Source organism: Carassius auratus, unplaced genomic scaffold, assembly GCF_003368295.1.
Source record: "Carassius auratus strain Wakin unplaced genomic scaffold, ASM336829v1 scaf_tig00217397, whole genome shotgun sequence".
Classification (NCBI taxonomy): domain Eukaryota; kingdom Metazoa; phylum Chordata; class Actinopteri; order Cypriniformes; family Cyprinidae; genus Carassius; species Carassius auratus.
Window position 1 is genome coordinate 34,247 of NW_020529047.1, and position 19,229 is coordinate 53,475.

General features: G+C 51.5%; 5 non-coding genes and 1 pseudogene across 5 annotated transcripts; all 6 read right to left on the reverse strand.

Moving 5' to 3' along the window:
* Nucleotides 1-10,513: 10,513 nt before the first annotated feature.
* On the reverse strand, nucleotides 10,514-10,677 carry LOC113100882 (U1 spliceosomal RNA). Its single transcript, XR_003289814.1, has one exon. It is a non-coding gene; the product is annotated as a U1 spliceosomal RNA (small nuclear RNA).
* A 374-nt stretch (nucleotides 10,678-11,051) lies between these two features.
* LOC113100897 (U2 spliceosomal RNA) lies at nucleotides 11,052-11,242 on the reverse strand. The gene has a single exon (XR_003289828.1). It is a non-coding gene; the product is annotated as a U2 spliceosomal RNA (small nuclear RNA).
* Nucleotides 11,243-13,293: 2,051 nt separating this feature from the next.
* LOC113100883 (U1 spliceosomal RNA) lies at nucleotides 13,294-13,457 on the reverse strand. Its single transcript, XR_003289815.1, has one exon. It is a non-coding gene; the product is annotated as a U1 spliceosomal RNA (small nuclear RNA).
* A 374-nt stretch (nucleotides 13,458-13,831) lies between these two features.
* On the reverse strand, nucleotides 13,832-14,022 carry LOC113100898 (U2 spliceosomal RNA). The gene has a single exon (XR_003289829.1). It is a non-coding gene; the product is annotated as a U2 spliceosomal RNA (small nuclear RNA).
* Nucleotides 14,023-15,481: 1,459 nt separating this feature from the next.
* LOC113100884 (U1 spliceosomal RNA) lies at nucleotides 15,482-15,645 on the reverse strand. Its single transcript, XR_003289816.1, has one exon. It is a non-coding gene; the product is annotated as a U1 spliceosomal RNA (small nuclear RNA).
* A 374-nt stretch (nucleotides 15,646-16,019) lies between these two features.
* Nucleotides 16,020-16,246, reverse strand: LOC113100903 (uncharacterized; annotated as a pseudogene).
* Between the last annotated feature and the right edge of the window lie 2,983 nt (nucleotides 16,247-19,229).

Below are 19,229 nucleotides of genomic sequence, written 5' to 3' on the forward strand. Positions count from 1 at the left end.
CCTTGGCGAGGGGACCTCAAAACGTGCTAAGGTGGCGTGTCCGAGGTGGCTCGAATGGCTATAACTCCGGGAAGGAGTGAGATCCCTTCACCCAAATCGGCACACCTGTGCAGGGGCTCAGTCCGAGGCCAGGTGAAAAGGGGCGCGGCGACAGGCCAGTAGGTGGCGCCGTAAGCTGAAAAATAGTGAAAATGTAATGTAAAAAGACAATCAAACAAAGATGAAAACACCCGAAACACTGCGGGATCGTAGTACCCTCCCCTGTCTGCAACGTCACCGGGCCTTGTCCCGATCGGCCTGACGGTGGAACTGCAGCGACGGAAAGTACGGCATCGCTCGTAACTCCCAAACGGTTGGTCGCAGAGCCACGTGCCTTATGTCATCGGAATCCTTGGCTCGAGCCGAACGAGACGCAGGTCTCAGATTGGCTCGTCGCTCTGACGAAATTTTCGGGTATTTTGGATTTTGTCGAAAACCTTCTTTTGCAACCTAGCGCCAGGTATTTGGCCCAGTCCCACCCAAATCAGCACAGAAAGCTTCTCTGGAGTCTGACTGTCAATAATCATCCAAAAAAAGAGGAAATTTCCATTCACCTTGGCGAGGGGACCTCAAAACGTGCTAAGGTGGCGTGTCCGAGGTGGCTCGAATGGCTATAACTCCGGGAAGGAGTGAGATCCCTTCACCCAAATCGGCACACCTGTGCAGGGGCTCAGTCCGAGGCCAGGTGAAAAGGGGCGCGGCGACAGGCCAGTAGGTGGCGCCGTAAGCTGAAAAATAGTGAAAATGTAATGTAAAAAGACAATCAAACAAAGATGAAAACACCCGAAACACTGCGGGATCGTAGTACCCTCCCCTGTCTGCAACGTCACCGGGCCTTGTCCCGATCGGCCTGACGGTGGAACTGCAGCGACGGAAAGTACGGCATCGCTCGTAACTCCCAAACGGTTGGTCGCAGAGCCACGTGCCTTATGTCATCGGAATCCTTGGCTCGAGCCGAACGAGACGCAGGTCTCAGATTGGCTCGTCGCTCTGACGAAATTTTCGGGTATTTTGGATTTTGTCGAAAACCTTCTTTTGCAACCTAGCGCCAGGTATTTGGCCCAGTCCCACCCAAATCAGCACAGAAAGCTTCTCTGGAGTCTGACTGTCAATAATCATCCAAAAAAAGAGGAAATTTCCATTCACCTTGGCGAGGGGACCTCAAAACGTGCTAAGGTGGCGTGTCCGAGGTGGCTCGAATGGCTATAACTCCGGGAAGGAGTGAGATCCCTTCACCCAAATCGGCACACCTGTGCAGGGGCTCAGTCCGAGGCCAGGTGAAAAGGGGCGCGGCGACAGGCCAGTAGGTGGCGCCGTAAGCTGAAAAATAGTGAAAATGTAATGTAAAAAGACAATCAAACAAAGATGAAAACACCCGAAACACTGCGGGATCGTAGTACCCTCCCCTGTCTGCAACGTCACCGGGCCTTGTCCCGATCGGCCTGACGGTGGAACTGCAGCGACGGAAAGTACGGCATCGCTCGTAACTCCCAAACGGTTGGTCGCAGAGCCACGTGCCTTATGTCATCGGAATCCTTGGCTCGAGCCGAACGAGACGCAGGTCTCAGATTGGCTCGTCGCTCTGACGAAATTTTCGGGTATTTTGGATTTTGTCGAAAACCTTCTTTTGCAACCTAGCGCCAGGTATTTGGCCCAGTCCCACCCAAATCAGCACAGAAAGCTTCTCTGGAGTCTGACTGTCAATAATCATCCAAAAAAAGAGGAAATTTCCATTCACCTTGGCGAGGGGACCTCAAAACGTGCTAAGGTGGCGTGTCCGAGGTGGCTCGAATGGCTATAACTCCGGGAAGGAGTGAGATCCCTTCACCCAAATCGGCACACCTGTGCAGGGGCTCAGTCCGAGGCCAGGTGAAAAGGGGCGCGGCGACAGGCCAGTAGGTGGCGCCGTAAGCTGAAAAATAGTGAAAATGTAATGTAAAAAGACAATCAAACAAAGATGAAAACACCCGAAACACTGCGGGATCGTAGTACCCTCCCCTGTCTGCAACGTCACCGGGCCTTGTCCCGATCGGCCTGACGGTGGAACTGCAGCGACGGAAAGTACGGCATCGCTCGTAACTCCCAAACGGTTGGTCGCAGAGCCACGTGCCTTATGTCATCGGAATCCTTGGCTCGAGCCGAACGAGACGCAGGTCTCAGATTGGCTCGTCGCTCTGACGAAATTTTCGGGTATTTTGGATTTTGTCGAAAACCTTCTTTTGCAACCTAGCGCCAGGTATTTGGCCCAGTCCCACCCAAATCAGCACAGAAAGCTTCTCTGGAGTCTGACTGTCAATAATCATCCAAAAAAAGAGGAAATTTCCATTCACCTTGGCGAGGGGACCTCAAAACGTGCTAAGGTGGCGTGTCCGAGGTGGCTCGAATGGCTATAACTCCGGGAAGGAGTGAGATCCCTTCACCCAAATCGGCACACCTGTGCAGGGGCTCAGTCCGAGGCCAGGTGAAAAGGGGCGCGGCGACAGGCCAGTAGGTGGCGCCGTAAGCTGAAAAATAGTGAAAATGTAATGTAAAAAGACAATCAAACAAAGATGAAAACACCCGAAACACTGCGGGATCGTAGTACCCTCCCCTGTCTGCAACGTCACCGGGCCTTGTCCCGATCGGCCTGACGGTGGAACTGCAGCGACGGAAAGTACGGCATCGCTCGTAACTCCCAAACGGTTGGTCGCAGAGCCACGTGCCTTATGTCATCGGAATCCTTGGCTCGAGCCGAACGAGACGCAGGTCTCAGATTGGCTCGTCGCTCTGACGAAATTTTCGGGTATTTTGGATTTTGTCGAAAACCTTCTTTTGCAACCTAGCGCCAGGTATTTGGCCCAGTCCCACCCAAATCAGCACAGAAAGCTTCTCTGGAGTCTGACTGTCAATAATCATCCAAAAAAAGAGGAAATTTCCATTCACCTTGGCGAGGGGACCTCAAAACGTGCTAAGGTGGCGTGTCCGAGGTGGCTCGAATGGCTATAACTCCGGGAAGGAGTGAGATCCCTTCACCCAAATCGGCACACCTGTGCAGGGGCTCAGTCCGAGGCCAGGTGAAAAGGGGCGCGGCGACAGGCCAGTAGGTGGCGCCGTAAGCTGAAAAATAGTGAAAATGTAATGTAAAAAGACAATCAAACAAAGATGAAAACACCCGAAACACTGCGGGATCGTAGTACCCTCCCCTGTCTGCAACGTCACCGGGCCTTGTCCCGATCGGCCTGACGGTGGAACTGCAGCGACGGAAAGTACGGCATCGCTCGTAACTCCCAAACGGTTGGTCGCAGAGCCACGTGCCTTATGTCATCGGAATCCTTGGCTCGAGCCGAACGAGACGCAGGTCTCAGATTGGCTCGTCGCTCTGACGAAATTTTCGGGTATTTTGGATTTTGTCGAAAACCTTCTTTTGCAACCTAGCGCCAGGTATTTGGCCCAGTCCCACCCAAATCAGCACAGAAAGCTTCTCTGGAGTCTGACTGTCAATAATCATCCAAAAAAAGAGGAAATTTCCATTCACCTTGGCGAGGGGACCTCAAAACGTGCTAAGGTGGCGTGTCCGAGGTGGCTCGAATGGCTATAACTCCGGGAAGGAGTGAGATCCCTTCACCCAAATCGGCACACCTGTGCAGGGGCTCAGTCCGAGGCCAGGTGAAAAGGGGCGCGGCGACAGGCCAGTAGGTGGCGCCGTAAGCTGAAAAATAGTGAAAATGTAATGTAAAAAGACAATCAAACAAAGATGAAAACACCCGAAACACTGCGGGATCGTAGTACCCTCCCCTGTCTGCAACGTCACCGGGCCTTGTCCCGATCGGCCTGACGGTGGAACTGCAGCGACGGAAAGTACGGCATCGCTCGTAACTCCCAAACGGTTGGTCGCAGAGCCACGTGCCTTATGTCATCGGAATCCTTGGCTCGAGCCGAACGAGACGCAGGTCTCAGATTGGCTCGTCGCTCTGACGAAATTTTCGGGTATTTTGGATTTTGTCGAAAACCTTCTTTTGCAACCTAGCGCCAGGTATTTGGCCCAGTCCCACCCAAATCAGCACAGAAAGCTTCTCTGGAGTCTGACTGTCAATAATCATCCAAAAAAAGAGGAAATTTCCATTCACCTTGGCGAGGGGACCTCAAAACGTGCTAAGGTGGCGTGTCCGAGGTGGCTCGAATGGCTATAACTCCGGGAAGGAGTGAGATCCCTTCACCCAAATCGGCACACCTGTGCAGGGGCTCAGTCCGAGGCCAGGTGAAAAGGGGCGCGGCGACAGGCCAGTAGGTGGCGCCGTAAGCTGAAAAATAGTGAAAATGTAATGTAAAAAGACAATCAAACAAAGATGAAAACACCCGAAACACTGCGGGATCGTAGTACCCTCCCCTGTCTGCAACGTCACCGGGCCTTGTCCCGATCGGCCTGACGGTGGAACTGCAGCGACGGAAAGTACGGCATCGCTCGTAACTCCCAAACGGTTGGTCGCAGAGCCACGTGCCTTATGTCATCGGAATCCTTGGCTCGAGCCGAACGAGACGCAGGTCTCAGATTGGCTCGTCGCTCTGACGAAATTTTCGGGTATTTTGGATTTTGTCGAAAACCTTCTTTTGCAACCTAGCGCCAGGTATTTGGCCCAGTCCCACCCAAATCAGCACAGAAAGCTTCTCTGGAGTCTGACTGTCAATAATCATCCAAAAAAAGAGGAAATTTCCATTCACCTTGGCGAGGGGACCTCAAAACGTGCTAAGGTGGCGTGTCCGAGGTGGCTCGAATGGCTATAACTCCGGGAAGGAGTGAGATCCCTTCACCCAAATCGGCACACCTGTGCAGGGGCTCAGTCCGAGGCCAGGTGAAAAGGGGCGCGGCGACAGGCCAGTAGGTGGCGCCGTAAGCTGAAAAATAGTGAAAATGTAATGTAAAAAGACAATCAAACAAAGATGAAAACACCCGAAACACTGCGGGATCGTAGTACCCTCCCCTGTCTGCAACGTCACCGGGCCTTGTCCCGATCGGCCTGACGGTGGAACTGCAGCGACGGAAAGTACGGCATCGCTCGTAACTCCCAAACGGTTGGTCGCAGAGCCACGTGCCTTATGTCATCGGAATCCTTGGCTCGAGCCGAACGAGACGCAGGTCTCAGATTGGCTCGTCGCTCTGACGAAATTTTCGGGTATTTTGGATTTTGTCGAAAACCTTCTTTTGCAACCTAGCGCCAGGTATTTGGCCCAGTCCCACCCAAATCAGCACAGAAAGCTTCTCTGGAGTCTGACTGTCAATAATCATCCAAAAAAAGAGGAAATTTCCATTCACCTTGGCGAGGGGACCTCAAAACGTGCTAAGGTGGCGTGTCCGAGGTGGCTCGAATGGCTATAACTCCGGGAAGGAGTGAGATCCCTTCACCCAAATCGGCACACCTGTGCAGGGGCTCAGTCCGAGGCCAGGTGAAAAGGGGCGCGGCGACAGGCCAGTAGGTGGCGCCGTAAGCTGAAAAATAGTGAAAATGTAATGTAAAAAGACAATCAAACAAAGATGAAAACACCCGAAACACTGCGGGATCGTAGTACCCTCCCCTGTCTGCAACGTCACCGGGCCTTGTCCCGATCGGCCTGACGGTGGAACTGCAGCGACGGAAAGTACGGCATCGCTCGTAACTCCCAAACGGTTGGTCGCAGAGCCACGTGCCTTATGTCATCGGAATCCTTGGCTCGAGCCGAACGAGACGCAGGTCTCAGATTGGCTCGTCGCTCTGACGAAATTTTCGGGTATTTTGGATTTTGTCGAAAACCTTCTTTTGCAACCTAGCGCCAGGTATTTGGCCCAGTCCCACCCAAATCAGCACAGAAAGCTTCTCTGGAGTCTGACTGTCAATAATCATCCAAAAAAAGAGGAAATTTCCATTCACCTTGGCGAGGGGACCTCAAAACGTGCTAAGGTGGCGTGTCCGAGGTGGCTCGAATGGCTATAACTCCGGGAAGGAGTGAGATCCCTTCACCCAAATCGGCACACCTGTGCAGGGGCTCAGTCCGAGGCCAGGTGAAAAGGGGCGCGGCGACAGGCCAGTAGGTGGCGCCGTAAGCTGAAAAATAGTGAAAATGTAATGTAAAAAGACAATCAAACAAAGATGAAAACACCCGAAACACTGCGGGATCGTAGTACCCTCCCCTGTCTGCAACGTCACCGGGCCTTGTCCCGATCGGCCTGACGGTGGAACTGCAGCGACGGAAAGTACGGCATCGCTCGTAACTCCCAAACGGTTGGTCGCAGAGCCACGTGCCTTATGTCATCGGAATCCTTGGCTCGAGCCGAACGAGACGCAGGTCTCAGATTGGCTCGTCGCTCTGACGAAATTTTCGGGTATTTTGGATTTTGTCGAAAACCTTCTTTTGCAACCTAGCGCCAGGTATTTGGCCCAGTCCCACCCAAATCAGCACAGAAAGCTTCTCTGGAGTCTGACTGTCAATAATCATCCAAAAAAAGAGGAAATTTCCATTCACCTTGGCGAGGGGACCTCAAAACGTGCTAAGGTGGCGTGTCCGAGGTGGCTCGAATGGCTATAACTCCGGGAAGGAGTGAGATCCCTTCACCCAAATCGGCACACCTGTGCAGGGGCTCAGTCCGAGGCCAGGTGAAAAGGGGCGCGGCGACAGGCCAGTAGGTGGCGCCGTAAGCTGAAAAATAGTGAAAATGTAATGTAAAAAGACAATCAAACAAAGATGAAAACACCCGAAACACTGCGGGATCGTAGTACCCTCCCCTGTCTGCAACGTCACCGGGCCTTGTCCCGATCGGCCTGACGGTGGAACTGCAGCGACGGAAAGTACGGCATCGCTCGTAACTCCCAAACGGTTGGTCGCAGAGCCACGTGCCTTATGTCATCGGAATCCTTGGCTCGAGCCGAACGAGACGCAGGTCTCAGATTGGCTCGTCGCTCTGACGAAATTTTCGGGTATTTTGGATTTTGTCGAAAACCTTCTTTTGCAACCTAGCGCCAGGTATTTGGCCCAGTCCCACCCAAATCAGCACAGAAAGCTTCTCTGGAGTCTGACTGTCAATAATCATCCAAAAAAAGAGGAAATTTCCATTCACCTTGGCGAGGGGACCTCAAAACGTGCTAAGGTGGCGTGTCCGAGGTGGCTCGAATGGCTATAACTCCGGGAAGGAGTGAGATCCCTTCACCCAAATCGGCACACCTGTGCAGGGGCTCAGTCCGAGGCCAGGTGAAAAGGGGCGCGGCGACAGGCCAGTAGGTGGCGCCGTAAGCTGAAAAATAGTGAAAATGTAATGTAAAAAGACAATCAAACAAAGATGAAAACACCCGAAACACTGCGGGATCGTAGTACCCTCCCCTGTCTGCAACGTCACCGGGCCTTGTCCCGATCGGCCTGACGGTGGAACTGCAGCGACGGAAAGTACGGCATCGCTCGTAACTCCCAAACGGTTGGTCGCAGAGCCACGTGCCTTATGTCATCGGAATCCTTGGCTCGAGCCGAACGAGACGCAGGTCTCAGATTGGCTCGTCGCTCTGACGAAATTTTCGGGTATTTTGGATTTTGTCGAAAACCTTCTTTTGCAACCTAGCGCCAGGTATTTGGCCCAGTCCCACCCAAATCAGCACAGAAAGCTTCTCTGGAGTCTGACTGTCAATAATCATCCAAAAAAAGAGGAAATTTCCATTCACCTTGGCGAGGGGACCTCAAAACGTGCTAAGGTGGCGTGTCCGAGGTGGCTCGAATGGCTATAACTCCGGGAAGGAGTGAGATCCCTTCACCCAAATCGGCACACCTGTGCAGGGGCTCAGTCCGAGGCCAGGTGAAAAGGGGCGCGGCGACAGGCCAGTAGGTGGCGCCGTAAGCTGAAAAATAGTGAAAATGTAATGTAAAAAGACAATCAAACAAAGATGAAAACACCCGAAACACTGCGGGATCGTAGTACCCTCCCCTGTCTGCAACGTCACCGGGCCTTGTCCCGATCGGCCTGACGGTGGAACTGCAGCGACGGAAAGTACGGCATCGCTCGTAACTCCCAAACGGTTGGTCGCAGAGCCACGTGCCTTATGTCATCGGAATCCTTGGCTCGAGCCGAACGAGACGCAGGTCTCAGATTGGCTCGTCGCTCTGACGAAATTTTCGGGTATTTTGGATTTTGTCGAAAACCTTCTTTTGCAACCTAGCGCCAGGTATTTGGCCCAGTCCCACCCAAATCAGCACAGAAAGCTTCTCTGGAGTCTGACTGTCAATAATCATCCAAAAAAAGAGGAAATTTCCATTCACCTTGGCGAGGGGACCTCAAAACGTGCTAAGGTGGCGTGTCCGAGGTGGCTCGAATGGCTATAACTCCGGGAAGGAGTGAGATCCCTTCACCCAAATCGGCACACCTGTGCAGGGGCTCAGTCCGAGGCCAGGTGAAAAGGGGCGCGGCGACAGGCCAGTAGGTGGCGCCGTAAGCTGAAAAATAGTGAAAATGTAATGTAAAAAGACAATCAAACAAAGATGAAAACACCCGAAACACTGCGGGATCGTAGTACCCTCCCCTGTCTGCAACGTCACCGGGCCTTGTCCCGATCGGCCTGACGGTGGAACTGCAGCGACGGAAAGTACGGCATCGCTCGTAACTCCCAAACGGTTGGTCGCAGAGCCACGTGCCTTATGTCATCGGAATCCTTGGCTCGAGCCGAACGAGACGCAGGTCTCAGATTGGCTCGTCGCTCTGACGAAATTTTCGGGTATTTTGGATTTTGTCGAAAACCTTCTTTTGCAACCTAGCGCCAGGTATTTGGCCCAGTCCCACCCAAATCAGCACAGAAAGCTTCTCTGGAGTCTGACTGTCAATAATCATCCAAAAAAAGAGGAAATTTCCATTCACCTTGGCGAGGGGACCTCAAAACGTGCTAAGGTGGCGTGTCCGAGGTGGCTCGAATGGCTATAACTCCGGGAAGGAGTGAGATCCCTTCACCCAAATCGGCACACCTGTGCAGGGGCTCAGTCCGAGGCCAGGTGAAAAGGGGCGCGGCGACAGGCCAGTAGGTGGCGCCGTAAGCTGAAAAATAGTGAAAATGTAATGTAAAAAGACAATCAAACAAAGATGAAAACACCCGAAACACTGCGGGATCGTAGTACCCTCCCCTGTCTGCAACGTCACCGGGCCTTGTCCCGATCGGCCTGACGGTGGAACTGCAGCGACGGAAAGTACGGCATCGCTCGTAACTCCCAAACGGTTGGTCGCAGAGCCACGTGCCTTATGTCATCGGAATCCTTGGCTCGAGCCGAACGAGACGCAGGTCTCAGATTGGCTCGTCGCTCTGACGAAATTTTCGGGTATTTTGGATTTTGTCGAAAACCTTCTTTTGCAACCTAGCGCCAGGTATTTGGCCCAGTCCCACCCAAATCAGCACAGAAAGCTTCTCTGGAGTCTGACTGTCAATAATCATCCAAAAAAAGAGGAAATTTCCATTCACCTTGGCGAGGGGACCTCAAAACGTGCTAAGGTGGCGTGTCCGAGGTGGCTCGAATGGCTATAACTCCGGGAAGGAGTGAGATCCCTTCACCCAAATCGGCACACCTGTGCAGGGGCTCAGTCCGAGGCCAGGTGAAAAGGGGCGCGGCGACAGGCCAGTAGGTGGCGCCGTAAGCTGAAAAATAGTGAAAATGTAATGTAAAAAGACAATCAAACAAAGATGAAAACACCCGAAACACTGCGGGATCGTAGTACCCTCCCCTGTCTGCAACGTCACCGGGCCTTGTCCCGATCGGCCTGACGGTGGAACTGCAGCGACGGAAAGTACGGCATCGCTCGTAACTCCCAAACGGTTGGTCGCAGAGCCACGTGCCTTATGTCATCGGAATCCTTGGCTCGAGCCGAACGAGACGCAGGTCTCAGATTGGCTCGTCGCTCTGACGAAATTTTCGGGTATTTTGGATTTTGTCGAAAACCTTCTTTTGCAACCTAGCGCCAGGTATTTGGCCCAGTCCCACCCAAATCAGCACAGAAAGCTTCTCTGGAGTCTGACTGTCAATAATCATCCAAAAAAAGAGGAAATTTCCATTCACCTTGGCGAGGGGACCTCAAAACGTGCTAAGGTGGCGTGTCCGAGGTGGCTCGAATGGCTATAACTCCGGGAAGGAGTGAGATCCCTTCACCCAAATCGGCACACCTGTGCAGGGGCTCAGTCCGAGGCCAGGTGAAAAAGGGCGCGGCGACAGGCCACTAGGTGGCGCTGTAAGCGACAACAAAATTAATACGAATCGAAAAAAAGGACAAACAAACAACATGGAGACAGATACAGCTAGGCTGCAGTCAGTCCAATCTACTTTCAAAGTAAGGTCTGCGCTATGTTCGAACTAAACTACCCACCAGGGTCTGATTTTTCAAGAGCGTAAGTGACTTTGTTTCACAGGCGCACAACACGTATCTCGCATGTGACAGAACTCCCCATTCTGAAACGGAAATAAATAAAAAACTGTAAAAACCTCTTCTGCTTTGTTTCACCAACAATTTCAGGGGAGAGCGCGAACGCAGTCCCCCACTACCATAAATTATGCAGTCGAGATTCCCGCATTTGGGGAATTCGCAGGGGTCAGCATGGCCGGAGTGCAATGGACAAGCCTCGCCCTGGGTGAACCGCCTTCTTGATCATGGTGTCTCCCCTGCCAGGTAAGTATGAAGGCCCAGGCGGTCAGCCAGAGGTCTGATTTGCATCTCTACCATCCTCACCAACGGTTAGCCCTCCGCCCCCGCTCCAGGAAAGGAAGGACGGGTGCCTTCCGTTACTGGCCTGGAAACTGCCAAGCTCATGGGCCGGTGCTTCCCAACGCCAGTTTTAGATGACTCTCTTTAAACAAACACACCTGATTCGATGCACCACCTCGTCTGTGAAAGACTTCAAGACCTCAGGTGGGTGCATCGTTAGTGGAAGAGTCCAAGACCCCAGGAGGACACATCAGAAAAAAAGTTTGCAATAAACCACAGCATCTGCAATGGCAGCTCTCATTCCTTGTTCTGCTATTCGACACAATAAATGGCAATCCCCAAAAAGGGAAAGCACACCGTTCCTGGAGACACTGCAATACCAGGCCGATGCATGGAGTGGACGGAGCAAGCCCCGGCTCCAGCTCCGTGATCTAAAAATCCATTTAATATGTAGTCCCCGGATGGGGGACGTATCAGATATTAAACTGATAAGAACAGATACTACACTTGATCTTAGCCAAAAGGCCGAGAAGCGATGCTGCTAAGACGCAGCAGGGAGGAAGCCGGACACGGCGATGCCCATCTCGGCTTTGGTAAGTTTTGGGAGACCTAAAAACGCTGGGGGATGGTGGTAGCCTCCCCTGTCTACAACGTCACCGGGCCTCGTCCCGATCGGCCTGACGGAAAGTACGGCATCGCTCGTAACTCCCAAACGGTTGGTCGCAGAGCCACGTGCCTTATGTCATCGGAATCCTTGGCTCGAGCCGAACGAGACGCAGGTCTCAGATTGGCTCGTCGCTCTGACGAAATTTTCGGGTATTTTGGATTTTGTCGAAAACCTTCTTTTGCAACCTAGCGCCAGGTATTTGGCCCAGTCCCACCCAAATCAGCACAGAAAGCTTCTCTGGAGTCTGACTGTCAATAATCATCCAAAAAAAGAGGAAATTTCCATTCACCTTGGCGAGGGGACCTCAAAACGTGCTAAGGTGGCGTGTCCGAGGTGGCTCGAATGGCTATAACTCCGGGAAGGAGTGAGATCCCTTCACCCAAATCGGCACACCTGTGCAGGGGCTCAGTCCGAGGCCAGGTGAAAAGGGGCGCGGCGACAGGCCAGTAGGTGGCGCCGTAAGCTGAAAAATAGTGAAAATGTAATGTAAAAAGACAATCAAACAAAGATGAAAACACCCGAAACACTGCGGGATCGTAGTACCCTCCCCTGTCTGCAACGTCACCGGGCCTTGTCCCGATCGGCCTGACGGTGGAACTGCAGCGACGGAAAGTACGGCATCGCTCGTAACTCCCAAACGGTTGGTCGCAGAGCCACGTGCCTTATGTCATCGGAATCCTTGGCTCGAGCCGAACGAGACGCAGGTCTCAGATTGGCTCGTCGCTCTGACGAAATTTTCGGGTATTTTGGATTTTGTCGAAAACCTTCTTTTGCAACCTAGCGCCAGGTATTTGGCCCAGTCCCACCCAAATCAGCACAGAAAGCTTCTCTGGAGTCTGACTGTCAATAATCATCCAAAAAAAGAGGAAATTTCCATTCACCTTGGCGAGGGGACCTCAAAACGTGCTAAGGTGGCGTGTCCGAGGTGGCTCGAATGGCTATAACTCCGGGAAGGAGTGAGATCCCTTCACCCAAATCGGCACACCTGTGCAGGGGCTCAGTCCGAGGCCAGGTGAAAAGGGGCGCGGCGACAGGCCAGTAGGTGGCGCCGTAAGCTGAAAAATAGTGAAAATGTAATGTAAAAAGACAATCAAACAAAGATGAAAACACCCGAAACACTGCGGGATCGTAGTACCCTCCCCTGTCTGCAACGTCACCGGGCCTTGTCCCGATCGGCCTGACGGTGGAACTGCAGCGACGGAAAGTACGGCATCGCTCGTAACTCCCAAACGGTTGGTCGCAGAGCCACGTGCCTTATGTCATCGGAATCCTTGGCTCGAGCCGAACGAGACGCAGGTCTCAGATTGGCTCGTCGCTCTGACGAAATTTTCGGGTATTTTGGATTTTGTCGAAAACCTTCTTTTGCAACCTAGCGCCAGGTATTTGGCCCAGTCCCACCCAAATCAGCACAGAAAGCTTCTCTGGAGTCTGACTGTCAATAATCATCCAAAAAAAGAGGAAATTTCCATTCACCTTGGCGAGGGGACCTCAAAACGTGCTAAGGTGGCGTGTCCGAGGTGGCTCGAATGGCTATAACTCCGGGAAGGAGTGAGATCCCTTCACCCAAATCGGCACACCTGTGCAGGGGCTCAGTCCGAGGCCAGGTGAAAAAGGGCGCGGCGACAGGCCACTAGGTGGCGCTGTAAGCGACAACAAAATTAATACGAATCGAAAAAAAGGACAAACAAACAACATGGAGACAGATACAGCTAGGCTGCAGTCAGTCCAATCTACTTTCAAAGTAAGGTCTGCGCTATGTTCGAACTAAACTACCCACCAGGGTCTGATTTTTCAAGAGCGTAAGTGACTTTGTTTCACAGGCGCACAACACGTATCTCGCATGTGACAGAACTCCCCATTCTGAAACGGAAATAAATAAAAAACTGTAAAAACCTCTTCTGCTTTGTTTCACCAACAATTTCAGGGGAGAGCGCGAACGCAGTCCCCCACTACCATAAATTATGCAGTCGAGATTCCCGCATTTGGGGAATTCGCAGGGGTCAGCATGGCCGGAGTGCAATGGACAAGCCTCGCCCTGGGTGAACCGCCTTCTTGATCATGGTGTCTCCCCTGCCAGGTAAGTATGAAGGCCCAGGCGGTCAGCCAGAGGTCTGATTTGCATCTCTACCATCCTCACCAACGGTTAGCCCTCCGCCCCCGCTCCAGGAAAGGAAGGACGGGTGCCTTCCGTTACTGGCCTGGAAACTGCCAAGCTCATGGGCCGGTGCTTCCCAACGCCAGTTTTAGATGACTCTCTTTAAACAAACACACCTGATTCGATGCACCACCTCGTCTGTGAAAGACTTCAAGACCTCAGGTGGGTGCATCGTTAGTGGAAGAGTCCAAGACCCCAGGAGGACACATCAGAAAAAAAGTTTGCAATAAACCACAGCATCTGCAATGGCAGCTCTCATTCCTTGTTCTGCTATTCGACACAATAAATGGCAATCCCCAAAAAGGGAAAGCACACCGTTCCTGGAGACACTGCAATACCAGGCCGATGCATGGAGTGGACGGAGCAAGCCCCGGCTCCAGCTCCGTGATCTAAAAATCCATTTAATATGTAGTCCCCGGATGGGGGACGTATCAGATATTAAACTGATAAGAACAGATACTACACTTGATCTTAGCCAAAAGGCCGAGAAGCGATGCTGCTAAGACGCAGCAGGGAGGAAGCCGGACACGGCGATGCCCATCTCGGCTTTGGTAAGTTTTGGGAGACCTAAAAACGCTGGGGGATGGTGGTAGCCTCCCCTGTCTACAACGTCACCGGGCCTCGTCCCGATCGGCCTGACGGAAAGTACGGCATCGCTCGTAACTCCCAAACGGTTGGTCGCAGAGCCACGTGCCTTATGTCATCGGAATCCTTGGCTCGAGCCGAACGAGACGCAGGTCTCAGATTGGCTCGTCGCTCTGACGAAATTTTCGGGTATTTTGGATTTTGTCGAAAACCTTCTTTTGCAACCTAGCGCCAGGTATTTGGCCCAGTCCCACCCAAATCAGCACAGAAAGCTTCTCTGGAGTCTGACTGTCAATAATCATCCAAAAAAAGAGGAAATTTCCATTCACCTTGGCGAGGGGACCTCAAAACGTGCTAAGGTGGCGTGTCCGAGGTGGCTCGAATGGCTATAACTCCGGGAAGGAGTGAGATCCCTTCACCCAAATCGGCACACCTGTGCAGGGGCTCAGTCCGAGGCCAGGTGAAAAGGGGCGCGGCGACAGGCCAGTAGGTGGCGCCGTAAGCTGAAAAATAGTGAAAATGTAATGTAAAAAGACAATCAAACAAAGATGAAAACACCCGAAACACTGCGGGATCGTAGTACCCTCCCCTGTCTGCAACGTCACCGGGCCTTGTCCCGATCGGCCTGACGGTGGAACTGCAGCGACGGAAAGTACGGCATCGCTCGTAACTCCCAAACGGTTGGTCGCAGAGCCACGTGCCTTATGTCATCGGAATCCTTGGCTCGAGCCGAACGAGACGCAGGTCTCAGATTGGCTCGTCGCTCTGACGAAATTTTCGGGTATTTTGGATTTTGTCGAAAACCTTCTTTTGCAACCTAGCGCCAGGTATTTGGCCCAGTCCCACCCAAATCAGCACAGAAAGCTTCTCTGGAGTCTGACTGTCAATAATCATCCAAAAAAAGAGGAAATTTCCATTCACCTTGGCGAGGGGACCTCAAAACGTGCTAAGGTGGCGTGTCCGAGGTGGCTCGAATGGCTATAACTCCGGGAAGGAGTGAGATCCCTTCACCCAAATCGGCACACCTGTGCAGGGGCTCAGTCCGAGGCCAGGTGAAAAAGGGCGCGGCGACAGGCCACTAGGTGGCGCTGTAAGCGACAACAAAATTAATACGAATCGAAAAAAAGGACAAACAAACAACATGGAGACAGATACAGCTAGGCTGCAGTCAGTCCAATCTACTTTCAAAGTAAGGTCTGCGCTATGTTCGAACTAAACTACCCACCAGGGTCTGATTTTTCAAGAGCGTAAGTGACTTTGTTTCACAGGCGCACAACACGTATCTCGCATGTGACAGAACTCCCCATTCTGAAACGGAAATAAATAAAAAACTGTAAAAACCTCTTCTGCTTTGTTTCACCAACAATTTCAGGGGAGAGCGCGAACGCAGTCCCCCACTACCATAAATTATGCAGTCGAGATTCCCGCATTTGGGGAATTCGCAGGGGTCAGCATGGCCGGAGTGCAATGGACAAGCCTCGCCCTGGGTGAACCGCCTTCTTGATCATGGTGTCTCCCCTGCCAGGTAAGTATGAAGGCCCAGGCGGTCAGCCAGAGGTCTGATTTGCATCTCTACCATCCTCACCAACGGTTAGCCCTCCGCCCCCGCTCCAGGAAAGGAAGGACGGGTGCCTTCCGTTACTGGCCTGGAAACTGCCAAGCTCATGGGCCGGTGCTTCCCAACGCCAGTTTTAGATGACTCTCTTTAAACAAACACACCTGATTCGATGCACCACCTCGTCTGTGAAAGACTTCAAGACCTCAGGTGGGTGCATCGTTAGTGGAAGAGTCCAAGACCCCAGGAGGACACATCAGAAAAAAAGTTTGCAATAAACCACAGCATCTGCAATGGCAGCTCTCATTCCTTGTTCTGCTATTCGACACAATAAATGGCAATCCCCAAAAAGGGAAAGCACACCGTTCCTGGAGACACTGCAATACCAGGCCGATGCATGGAGTGGACGGAGCAAGCCCCGGCTCCAGCTCCGTGATCTAAAAATCCATTTAATATGTAGTCCCCGGATGGGGGACGTATCAGATATTAAACTGATAAGAACAGATTTTTTTTTTTTTTTTTTTTTTTTTTTTTTTTTTTTATTTACCAATCCATTCATTACAACAGTCTGGAAAACATTACAACAAAAATTACATTTCTTTTACCATTTCCTTATACACACTGATAAGATAAAAAGGTTATACACCAAAAGAATAGAAAAAACCGGAACAAAACAACACCAAAAAAACCCAAAAGGCAACATAACATGAAATCCTTATTCCCGTTACCCCACACCCACTCTTGGTAACCCTCCCCATATCCTCCTGGTTTCTTCCTCCCCATAACACTCTTTAAACATTTTTACCTCGGTTACTATTTTCCCAAGTAAGCGACAAAATAACCTTTCTGGAAACATACGAGGCAACTGCTTTTTCAAGCACATTGTTCTCCACTCCCACAAAATGTATTTAGCTTCTGAAATTACCACCCACACCACTCTCCTGCGATCTTTTTCCAAATCCTTTAAACCCTCACCCTTCACTACTAGCTCTCTCTTAATAGAAGGCCCCCTCCAATCCTTCCACCACAACTTTACAGAACGCCAGAGAGCTGCAGCTCCCGGGCAAGACCACAAACCGTGCTCAATTGTTTCCTCCTGTCCACAGCCCACTGGACACAACGGTGACCTTCCCTGCCCATGTCTGTACATACGCTCTCTTACAGGCAACCGGCCTAGAACTGTCAACCAGTTCAGATCCTTGCAGGCGCCCACCAAGTATGAGGGTTGCAAGATAGACCAATCCACCCCATCGTGCAGAGTAGCCTTCTCTGCCCCTTCAACCAACCCATCCCTTAGTCTGCAGTACAGTTTTCTATGGTCTAAAATCACTGACTGCTCTAAACACCAGGGTTTTTGCACCACAAGATCCACCACTTTCTGGTATTGTTCTGGCCTTTCCATTGACCAAGGCATCGTTCCATTCCATGGAATCATGGACCTCAATGGAAACCCCAACCAAAACCTGGCAAGGCACCCTGCCTTGTGCACTACAGTCTGGGGTACTAAACCTGCTGCGAAGGAGGAAAAAAGGGCCTCCATTTTTAAAGGTATGCAAGGCACACCTCTTCCCCCCTCTTTTAGGTGACGGTACATATGGGTTCTGGCTACCAACTCTGTACCATTCCTCCAGAGGAAGGAGAAAACCAACCTCTCCAGTTTCCTACCATACCAAAAAGGAATTGGGAATATGTACGCCAGGTGGTTCAGGCTAGGGAGGAGATCAGCCTTCACCACCTCCAACCTACCCCAGAGTGACAGCCCCCTTGCATTCCACCTAGCTACCTTTGCCTGTACAACCTTAAACCTAGCCCCCCAATTTTCTTGTGCACTATTTCTCCTGAAAAATCTAATGCCCAGAATCTTCATCCCATCAGGACACAGGCTGTATCCACCTGGCACACTTGTTCTCCCTGCCCACTGTCCTACAAACATTGCAGAAGATTTACTCACATTTACCCGAGCTCCTGAAACCTCACAAAACCGCTGCAGGATCCTGTCTGCCACCACAAAATCCAGCTCCGAAGTCAGGAACAGTGTCATATCATCAGCATATGCTGCCACCTTTGCCCTTATCCCCCTACCACCAGGCAAATGCACACCCGTCAAGGACGGGGCCGCTCGTAGTGCCGCCACAAGGGGCTCCAGTGACAGAATGTAGAGCAGGGGGGACAAGGGACACCCCTGCCTTACCCCTCCCTGCTGCTCGACTAACTCTGAGTAAAATCCATTCACCCCAACTCTACTCATCGCTCGGGTGTACAGCAACTTTACCCAGGCCCTGAAAACTGGACCAAACCTTAATCGCTCCAGGACTGACATTAGAAAGGCATGATTTACCCTATCAAATGCCTTCTCCTGGTCCAAACTTAAGATAGCTAAAGGTAGCTGCCGTTGTTCTGCCCAGCTGATGATGTCCCTCACCAAGGCTAAATTCAAACTACTTGACCTGCCTGGCACCCCACAAGTCTGATCCGGCTGAACCACTGTACCCACCACTCTTTTAAGCCTTTCAGTTAAGACCTTTGCTAATACTTTATAATCTGTTGAGAGTAGAGTTATTGGCCTCCAATTAGCTAGGTCCTCCTTCTTTCCTTTCTTATAAAGGAGAGTCACAAGACCTGTCCTCATAGTAGCCGGCAGTTCTCCCTTATTCAGGCTCTCCTGATATACCTCGACCAGCTCTGCCCCTATCAAAGGCCAAAAGGCTCTATAAAACTCTACTGGAAGGCCATCATTTCCAGGAACCGTATCCTTTTTGAATGAGTACAAAGCTGACTCTACCTCCTGAAGAGTTAAAGATTTCTCCAACGCCGCACTCTCCTCTTCATCCAAAACATCTATCAACCCCTCCAGAAAACCCCTAGAAGCTGGATTTAAAGAACCCCTACTGCTAAAAAGCCCCCTGTAGAAACCAGCAGCTATCTGCAACATTCCCTCTACAGAGTATTCTACTCCCTCCCTTCCTTGTAGGCCCTCAATACAGCTGCGCTGCTGCTGTCTCCGTACTGTGGAAAAGAAATAACTAGTTGGTTTCTCGTCCAATAGACGTTTCTGGGTTCTTGACCACAACAGGAAGGTTTTAGCCTCCCCCCAGTAAAAGTCTTTTATGACTCCCTGTAGAAAACTGGCTCTGTTCCACCCTTCAGCAGTACTCAATGCTCCCTCAGACCACAAGGTTTGCAACTCCTCCGACCATTTGCGGACCTGAGCACGTTTGCGCTCTGCTTTTGCAATCCCCCAGCAACGGCAAAAGAGAGAAACTCTCTCCTTCACTCCCTCCCACCAAGCTGCTTGTGAATCAAACAGACCCCTCAAGTTTTTCCAACCGGCTATCAACCTTTGAAGTACTTCGTAAAAAGTTCTATCTTTTAAATAGGAGGTATTGAATCTCCAGACTCCCCTGCCTCTCTTCACACCCCCTACCTCTACCCCAACTCCTACCAAACAGTGATCTGTGCACCACATAGGCTGTTGGATGTAGTTTATGACCTTCATATGGTCAGGTAAAAAAAGGTAATCCAGGCGTGATGCCTCCTGCCTATTATTTCTCCATGTATAGGT